The following is a 10881-nucleotide window of genomic DNA, read 5'->3' on the forward strand; positions in this document are numbered from 1 at the left end:
CCTCCCCCACTTTGGAGCACCTAATACTTTGTCCATGTGGCCTCAGGAAAGGAATATGACCCCCAAGTATGCAGGCAACAAAAGAGTCAAACTTTTGTACAAATTATCAGTTTCAAAATCTTAAGGCCTAAGGGAGACTTGAGGTTTAAAAGCTTATCAATCAGGAAGTCAGATCCTATGTGGACATGGTGAAGATTTTTGCCTACTTCTTCTTCTACTAGGCACAGGGTCTCTGTTCTGGTGCCTAAGTCTTTGATCCACTTTGAATTGAGTTTTGTGCAGGGTGAGAGATAGGGGTTTAATTTCATTTTGTTACATATGGATTTCCAATTTTTCCAGCACCATTTGTTAAACAGAGTATCTTTTCTCCAGTGAATGTTTTTGGTGACTTTGTCTAATATGAGATAATTATATTTATGTGGATTTGTCTCTGTGTCTTCTATTCTGTACCATTGGTCCATGTATCTGTTTTGGTGTCAATATCATGCTGTTTTGTTACTATAGCTCTATAGTATAGTTTAAGTTCTGGTATTGTGATGCCTCCTGCATTACTCTTTTGGCTAAGGATTGCTTTGCCTATTCTGGGTCTCCTCTTTTTCCAAATGAATTTGGACTAGAAAAAATGATTGCTTTCTCTAGTTCTATGAAGAAAGTCATTGGGATTTTAATAGGAATTATATTAAATCTGTATAATGCTTTGGTGATATGGCCATATTGACAATATTAATTCTGCCTATCCAGGAGCATGGGAGTTCTTTCCATCTTCCAAGTTCTTCTTCAATTTCTTTCTTTAGTGTTCTGTAGTTTTTATTGTAGAGGGATTTCACTTCTTTTGTTACATCTAAAGTGCAAGAAGAAAAATCAATAATTGATAAGTGAGATGGATTAAAACTAAAAAACTTCTTCTCAGAAAAATAAACAATTAATGAGGTGAACACAGCCTACAGACTGGGAGAAAATATTTACCACATACATTCATGTACCTCAGATAGAGCATTAATCTCCAGGATATATAAAGAACACAAAAAACCTACATCACCCCCCCAAAAGAAAACACAAATCAATAAATGAGCTAAGGAACTGAACAGACACTTCATAGAAGAAGAAATATAATCAACCAACAAATATATGAAAAATGTTCAATATCTCTAACAATTAGAGAAATACAAATAAAAATCTAAGATTTCATCTCACTCTAATCAGAATGGCAATTACCAAGAATATAAGCAAGAATAAATATAGGCGAGGATGTGGCGGAAAAGGTACACTCATATATTGCTGGCAGGACTGCAAATTGGTGCAGCCATTATGGAAAGCAATATGGGGATTCCTCAGAAAATTTGGAATGGAACCACCATTTGATCCAGCTCTCTCACACCTAGGTTTATACCCAAAGGATTTAAAATCAGCATAGTATTTTGATGCAACTACATCAATGTTTATAGTAACTCAATTCACAATAGCTAAACAATAGGACCAATCTAGGTGCCCTTCAACAAATGAATAGATAAAGAAAATGTGGTCTACATACACAATGGAATATTACTCAGCCTTAAAGAAAAATGAAATTATCTCATTTGCTGGTAAATGGGTGGAGCTGGAGAATATCATGTAAGTGAGATAAGCCAATCCCATAAAACCAAATGCTGAATGTTTTCTCTGATATGCAGATGTTAATTCACAATAAGTGGGGGTGGTATTCAGAGGCAGGGTGGCTAGGGAAGAATAGAGTTACTTTAGATTAGGCAGAGGAGAGTGAAGGAAAGGGAGGGGGTATGTGGAGTAGGAAGGATAGTAGAATGAATTGGACATTATTACCCTATGTGCATATTTTACTGCACAATCTGGAGTGATTCTACATCATGTACAATCATGTATAACTAATTAGAACATATTAATATTTTTTAATTAAAAATAGTTTATCAGGAATTTCTTTCTTCACACACACACACACACACACACACACACACACACACACACATAGTCCACAGTTAGGGAAAGAAAGAGGGGGAAAGAAGCATTTCAAATAGTTTAGCTATTTCTGCATCTCTGAGATTGGATTATAACTGGGGGTGAGGTTGGGGTATGATCTCCTGACAGAGAACAATATCCTTATCCTGGAGAAAACCATTAGTGATGAAGAAAAGCCAGCAATTAGGCAGAAGCAAAAGAAATGCCTGTGTAGCTTGTGTCTTGAGAGGTTGTTTTTAGCCTCACAGAATTTCTACCAAAATATATCTACATGGCACAGACAAACCAGGATGTTTTGGATGAAAGCAGGAATGAAAAAGCTGCAATTGCTGTATCAAGCTCACCAGGGAGCATCCCTGATAGCTGGCAAGCATACAGAGTCCTGCCAGGTTTGATGCATGAACACTTAGGAGAAACCTGAGGACACATGCCATCAAAGACCAGATAGGAATTCAGAGACCCCTGTGGGATTTCAAAGAGAAGAAAAATCAAATGAGTGTTAGAATCCTGAAAGAGCACAAATGAAACACTATCACCCTAATATTAGTCAATGGAAAAGCAGCCACCATCACTAGGGCTGGGCAAACGCAAGGTAAGAGTCAAAGTTACCTCAATCTGGAAACTTGAGATCTCTCCTGCCCATGGTTGTTGCATGGACCTGTGAGAAAGCCACCTTCAGATTCGTGCTGTAGCACTTTTGAAGGAGCACAGTAATGCTGGGAGCACAAAAGAAGCTCCAGGCTGGAGCCTTAACCATTCTCTTCTTCTGAAGCGCTACTAGCAGAAACAGGAAATATAAGAGCATCATTTCCCTCTCTTGTTCCTTCTAATTCCAATCATTCTCTCCCATTAACAAAACCTAATTAGAAGCCAGCTGGCAAAGGTTACGAAGAATATAGTTTGAAGGCTTTCAGACCCAAAGAAGGATGGGCCTTTCTGTAGTTTCCAGCATCAACAAAAAGAAACCCAGACCAGATGTCCCCCTCACTTGGTGCTACACAAGTCCTCCCCACACAACACTGGGACAGGGATGCAACCAGAGAGACCCAGAGTGGATTAGGTCTAATTTATGCCATGTATCAAAATGAAGGTCCAAAAATAAAAATTAAGCTGGGTGTCCACACCTGTAATTCCAGCCACTCCAGAGGGTGAGGCAGAAGGATTGCAAGTTCAAAGTCAGCCTCAGCAACTTAGTGAGACCCTAAGCAACTTTGTGAGATCCTATCTCAAAATAAAAAATAGAAAAAAAAATGGGATTTTCCCAGTGGTTAAGTGCCCCTGGGTTCAATTACAGTCAGCTTCTTCCCATCTGCATAATGTCTTTCAAGAAGACCAAGACATGGAAATTTGCAATAACTCAATTACTCCCTCATAAAAGGCAGAAAACAATTTTTAAAATAAATGTGGACACATGGGTTATTGTCACCATCTTGAGTTTTCAAGTCTATTTAACATTTCATTTCCTTTGTTGTATATTTCACATCATATAAAATTTCTGAAGGCTTAGGCCTAGCAGAATACTTACATACCATGCATTAAGGCTCTGCATTTGATCTCTAGCACTTCAAAAAAAATCTATTTGGAAAAAAGATGCTAAGTTATGACAAATCAACAAGTCTATGTTTGGTCCTCCTTCCAAGTTCATTTTTCCTTCTACCAATAAAATCTAACTGGAGGACCCAACATGGCAGCCGGCAAGGAGGCAGCACTTTCAATACCTCCACAGTAACAGGAGCAGAGAGACCCATTAATACGCCTAGATACTACCTGCTGAGAAACTTCTAGCAAAATTCTGCTGAAAGGAGACCTGCCAGGAATTAGTAAGTTTATTGGAGGTGTCAGTTTGTCCCAGACAAGTGAATCTCGGCCACGCGGTACAGGGGTTCAGTCCCGCCGGCTGCCGCCAAACGTCCGCTGCCCGCCCGTTGCGTTGCGGCAAACATTCGAACAGCCGCTGCCTGCCAGGCTCTGCAAACAGCCCCCGCCGGCCCGGCTTTATGAACCGCCGCCCCCCCCTCCCCCCCGTGAACCGCCCCCGGCGGCTCGGTGCTTCGAACGACCCCCGCCCTGCCCGGCTCTGGTGAACAGCTCCTGCCCGCCCGCCTCAGGCAAACAGCCCCCGCCCGCCTGACTCTGTGAACAGCCCCCGCCAAAGGAATGGACAACATATTAAATGAAATAATTCTAGAAAACTTCCCAGAGATGAAAGATGGAATGGATTGCCAAATCCTGGAAGCCTACACGACCCCAAACATTCAAAACCATAATAGACCAACTCCAAGACATATAATTACGAAGATGGCAAACATACAGAACAAGGAGAGAATATTAAAAGCTATGAGAGAAAGGAGGCAGATTACATTCAGGGGTAAACCAATTAGGTTAACGACTGATTTTTCATCATAGACTTTGAAAGCGAGAAGATCCTGGAATAATGTATTTCAAACGCTGAAAAATAATGGATTCCAACCAAGAATACTGTATCTAGCAAAATTAAGCTTCAGATTTGACAATGAAATTAAAATCTTTCACGATAAACAAAAGCTAAAAGAATTCACAGCCAGAAAACCAGCACTGCAAAGCATTTTGAGCAAAATACTACAAGAAGAGGAATGGAAAAATAGTGCCCAAAACTAACAGCGGGGGGAGGTATCGCAGTAGAGGGGGAGGAAAATAACCAAAAAGTAAAAACTAGCCAAACTAAAATAAATAAATAAATAAACATGACTGGAAGTACAAATGATATTTCAATTGTAACATTAAATGTTAATGGCCTAAACTCACCAATCAAGAGACATAAGCTAGTAACCTGGATCAAAAAAAAAAAAAACAAACAAAAAAACGAATCCAACAATATGCTGCCTTCAGGAGACTCATATGATAGGAAAAGACATACACAGGCTGAAGGTGAAAGGTTGGGAAAAATCATACCACTCACATGGCCCTCGGAAGCAAGCAGGAGTGTCCATACTCATATCGAATAAAATCAACTTCAAACCTAAGTTAATCAAAAGGGATAAGGAAGGACACTATATACTGTTAAAAGGAACCATCCACCAACAAGACATAACAATTATCAATTTGTATGCACCAAACAATGGTGCGGCAACGTTCATAAAACAAAATCTCCTCAAGTTCAAGAGTCAAATAGACCACAACACAATAATTATGGGTGACTTCAACACACCGCTCTCGCCAATAGACAGATCCTCCAGACAAAAGCTGAATAAAGAAACTATAGAACTCAAAAACACAATCAATAACCTAGACTTAACTGACATATACAGAATATATCAACCATCATCAAGTGGATACACGTTCTTCTCAGCAGCACATGGATCTTACTCAAAGATAGATCATATATTATGCCATAGGGCAACTCTTAGTAAATATAAAGGTGTGGAGATAATACCATGCACCATATCTGATCATAATGGAATGAAACTGGAAATCAATGATAAAAGAAGGAAGGAAAAATCCTGCATCACATGGAAAATAAACAATATGTTACTGAATGATCAATGGATTACAGAAGACATAAAGGAGGAAATCAAAAAATTCTTAGAGATAAACAACAATTCAGACACAACATACCGGAATCTATGGGACACAATGAAAGCAGTTTTAAGAGGGAAATTCATTTCCTGGAGTTCATTCCTCAAAAAAAGAAAAAAACAACAAATAAATGAACTGACACTACCTCTCAAAACCCTAGAAAAGGAAGAGCAAAACAACAGCAAATATAGCAGAAGACAAGAAATAATAAAAATCAGAGTGGAAATCAATGAAATTGAAACAAAAAAAATCATTGAAAAAATTGATAAAACTAAAAGTTGGTTCTTTGAAAAAATAAATAAGTTTGACAGACCCTTAGCCATGCTAAAGAAGAGAAGAAGAGAGAAAACTCAAAATACGGGATGAAAAAGGCAATATCACAACAGACACTACAGAAATACAGAAGATAATTAGAAAGTATTTTGATACCCTATATTCTAATAAAATAGAAGACAGTGAAGATATCAATAAATTTCTTAAGTCATATGATCTGCCCAGATTGAGTCAGGAAGACACACAATATTTAAACAGACCAATAACAAAGGAAGAAATAGAAGAAGCCATCAAAAGACTACCAACCACGAAAAGCCCTGGGCCGGATGGGTATACAGCGGAGTTCTACAAAACCTTCAAAGAAGAATTAATACCAATACTTTTCAAGCTATTTCAAGATAGAAAAAGAAGGAGCTCTTCCAAATTCATTCTATGAGGCCAACATCACCCTGATCCCGAAACCGGACAAAGACACTTCAAAGAAAGAAAACTACAGACCAATATCTCTAATGAACTTGGATGCAAAAATCCTCAATAAAATTCTGGCGAATCGAATACAAAAACATATCAGAAAACTTGTGCACCATGATCAATTAGGACTCATCCCTGGGATGCAAGGCTTGTTCAATATATGGAAATCAATAAATGTTATTCACCACATCAATAGACTTAAAAATAAGAACCATATGATCATCTCGATGGATGCAGAAAAAGCATTTGACAAAGTACAGCATCCCTTTATGTTCAAAACACTAGAAAAACTAGGGATATCAGGAACTTACCTCAACATTGTAAAAGCTATATATGCTAAGCCTCAGGCTAGCATCATTCTAAATGGAGAAAAACTGAAGGCATTCCCACTAAAATCTGGAACAAGACAGGGATGCCCTCTCTCACCACTTCTATTTAATTTAGTCCTTGAAATACTAGCCAGAGCAATTAGACAGACAAAAGAAATTAAAGGCATAAAAATAGGAAAAGAAGAACTTAAAATATCACTATTTGTGGAAGACATGATCCTATACCTAGAAGATCCAAAAGGGTCTACAAAGAAACTACTATAACTAATAAATGAATTCAGCAAAGTGGCAGGATATAAAATCAACATGCATAAATCAAAGGCATTCCTGTATATCAGCAACAAAACTTGTGAAATGGAAATGAGGAAAACCACCCCATTCACAATATCCTCAAAAAAAATACTTTGGAATCAACCTAACATATATACTTTGTATATCCAGAATATACAAAGAACTCAAAAAATTAAACAATAAGACAACAAATAACCCAATCGACAAATGGGCCAAGGACCTGAACAGACACTTCTCAGAGGAGGACATACAATCAATCAATAAGTACATGAAAAAATACTCACCATCTCTAGCAGTCAGAGAAATGCAAATCAAAACCACCCTAAGATATCATCTCATTCCAGTAAGACTGGCAGCCATTATGAATTCAAACAACAATAAGTGCTGGTGAGGATGTGGGGAAAAGGGTACACTTGTACATTGCTGGTGGGACTGCAAATTGGTGCAGCCAATATAGAAAGCAGTATGGAGATTCCTGGGAAAGCTGGGAATGGAACCACCATTTGACCCAGCTATCGCCCTTCTTGGACTATTCCCTGAGGACCTTAAAAGAGCATACTATAGGGATACTGCCACATCAATGATCATAGCAGCACAATTCACAATAGCTAGAGTCTGGAATCAACCTAGATGCCCTTCAATAGATGAATGGATAAAAAAAATATGGCATTTATACACCAGGGAGTATTACACAGAACTAAAAAATGACAAAATCATGGAATTTGCAGGGAAATGGATGGCATTAGAGCAGATTATGCTAAGTGAAGCTAGCCAATCCTTAAAAAACAAATGCCAAATGTCTTCTTTGATATAAGGAGAGCAACTACGAACAGAGCAGGGAGGAAGAGCATGAGGAAAAGACTAACATTAAACAGAGACGAGTGGTGGGAGGGAAAGGGAGAGAGAAGGGAAACTGTATGGAAATGGAAGGCGATCCTCTTTGTTACACAAAATTACATATAAGAGATGATGAGGGGAAAGGGGGAAAAAGGGAGAGAATTGAATAGCAGCAGATGGGGTAGAGAGGGAAGATGGGAGGGAAGGGGAGGGGGGATAGTAGGAGATAGGAAAGGTAGCAGTATACAACAGTCACTAATATGGCATTATGTAAAAATGTGGATGTGTAACCAATGTGATTCTGCAACTTGTATTTAGGGTAAAAATGGGAGTTCATAACCCACCTGAATCAAATGTATGAAAGATGATACGTCATGAGCTATGTAATGTTTTGAACAACCAATAAAAAAAAGGTTAAACCAAAAAAATAAAAAAATAAAAATAAAATCTAACTGTGGGCTTCAGTATTAGAATCCTTTGTGTTCTCACTATACTCATTCTCCCTGTGCAACAATATCTTCCACCATAATTTCAATTGTTATGTCTTCTCTTGTGGTAAAGAATAGTCATCTAACACAGTCCACTGTGTCTTTGTCCTGGGTGTATCCCTTTATTGTGGGTTTGATGTTTTCTATAAAGAACCAGATAATGGTAATGCATATTTTAGTCTTTGTAGATCATGTGGTCTTTGATTCTCCCACTGTACCATCAAAGTAGCAATAATAGACAATCTGTAAATAAATGGTCATCCCTGTGTTCCAATAAATGTTCATAAGAAATAGATAGTGGGCTAGACTGGTTCTGAGTGCCTGGCTTGCCAACTCCTAAGCAAGGTTAAATTTAGTTTTGTGGTCATGCAATTAGGTTCTCTCCATCAGGTAAGTGAATATGATATTTGCCACATCCATATTTTCCCAGTCAAAACCAGCCATGCACTTTCTCTAAGTCCTTTTCTCCTTGTACTTTTCAATGGAAGGTATATGATAAGGCCCTAGGGCAAGGTTTCTCAATGCTGGCATTATTCACATTTTGAGCCAGATAATTCTTTATTGTGTGGAACAGTCTTGTCTGCTGTAGGATGTTTAGCAGATCCTTGGTTTCCATGCAGTAGATACCATTAGTATGCCTCCCAATTGTAACAACAAAAATTGTCTTCAGATAATGTTAAATAACTCAAGGGTAAGAACTAGGGTCATAGAAACGGCAGAGATACAGACTCAAAACTGGATCTCTAAAAGGAAGCACACTTATTCTGTGCTAAACTTCTGTTATGCTAAAACACTGAAATTGTGAGAAGGACAGAGGATCTATTTGCCACTGTAGCTTAGCCTAGTGCAATACAATGGGTAACGAATTCTCAATCATACTATTCTCCTGCACTCTACCTCCCCATAGTCAAGTTCCAATGGTTAGTGCCTTGTGAAAAACAATATCTTCAAACCAATATATATTAAATATGAGTTCTTAATCAATTCCCTCCTTCAAACAATTTTTCCTTCTAAATTTTCAACCCTGCTAAAGATGCTTCTACACAGTTGTCCCAAACAGAAACCTGTTAATCATCTCAAATGTTTCCCTATCTCTACCCTCTTCTACAGTCAGTCACTAGGTTCTAAAAATTAATATCATAGTACTATAAGTTAATTTTTAGGACCCAGGGATTAACTGTTTAAGGTACCCAAATTCCTGGTTCAGGACATCATCAACTCCTAATTGCAGTGTCCCTTCCCATCTAGTTTTCCTGCCTCCCTTCTTTCTCCTTTTTGTTCCATTTCACAAATTATTGCACTTTATCATAATAAAGTCCAACTCTTTTACATGATTTGTACAGTCCTTTGGACTCAACCTTTGCTCTTTTCTCCAGCCACCTCTGGCTTTATCTTGTATTCCTGCTTCTCCTATATCATCCTCTGTGCCTGCTCCCCATGACACACAGAACTCTCCATGATCTAAGATTCTGTCAGTATAGTTCTCTAAGCTTGGAACACTGTAGGTATACTGTATTTCACAGCATAATTATCACCAGTACATAATTTTCCCCCCTCTGGTTGTTTTTGTCCAAAAATTTTAAAACCTTTCATTGCATAATTGCAAAGTTATAGTGGCATAATTTTGTTCATAATGCTAATTAAAAGATAAACAGAGCAGCAAGGTATTCACAGTGGCTTATGGACACACATTTGTGTTCCCACACACTGACAGCCTCAGGTTTAGACTTCTTAGTTCACATGTGGTGTCAGTGTATTTCCAAAAAGCCACCTTGTGTGGTTTGTTTAGGGTGCTGCAATGCTAAGGGTATTGTCACTCAACCTAATGAAGAACCATAAACACAAAGGAAGCAGGAAGGCAGTCGAATTATATGAGTGGTGCTGAAGACATTGGGTTAGATGATGAAACCAATGAGAGCAGCACAAAAGTCTTAGGACACAGAAAATTAAATTTTGTAAGTCCATACTTCATAACACTGCAGTAAATTTTCTCAAGTGTAATATAGCAAATAAGACAAAAATCAGTGACAACTAATGTGTAACCTTTGTTTTTTCAGACCAGAAAATTGTTCACTAAACTGTCTCAAAGAAATAACGTGCATAGATTTGGATGCATTCTAATCTTGCATCAAAGAGAGGTTATTAATAAATAATTTTAAGTAATACTGGTACATTAAAATGCTTCACTTAATGATCATACACCACTTTTTTGCAAAAAAAAAATGACATAAAAATCTGTGATGATTATGTGTTTAAATATGGTAACCTTTGTTGCCTTTTAGCTCCTACTTACCACCCAATCAGGTTAAAAGTGATGAATTCAGTACAGCTGCATTAGTTACCAACTGTCTAATGTATCACCACAAACTTAGTGAGACCCACTCTCAAAATAAATAGACACAAATTAGCACAATAAATAGATAACAAATTAATTATTAGTGCACATTGCTGTAGGTCACAAGTCCAGCTAGATTCAACTGTGTTCTCTACTTATACACTCATAAGGTCAAATCAAGGTGCCTGCCAGTCTAGACTGTCTTCTGGAACCTCTGGGGAAAATCTTCCAAACTCATTCAGATGAGTAACAAAGTGTATTTCCTTGTGGTTGTACAACTAAAGTCCCCATTTCCTTGCTGACTATACTCAGGCATTTTTAGCAGCTTTCA

Source organism: Spermophilus citellus, assembly GCF_964194105.1.
Source record: "Spermophilus citellus genome assembly, chromosome: 5".
NCBI classification, from domain to species: Eukaryota; Metazoa; Chordata; class Mammalia; order Rodentia; family Sciuridae; genus Spermophilus; species Spermophilus citellus.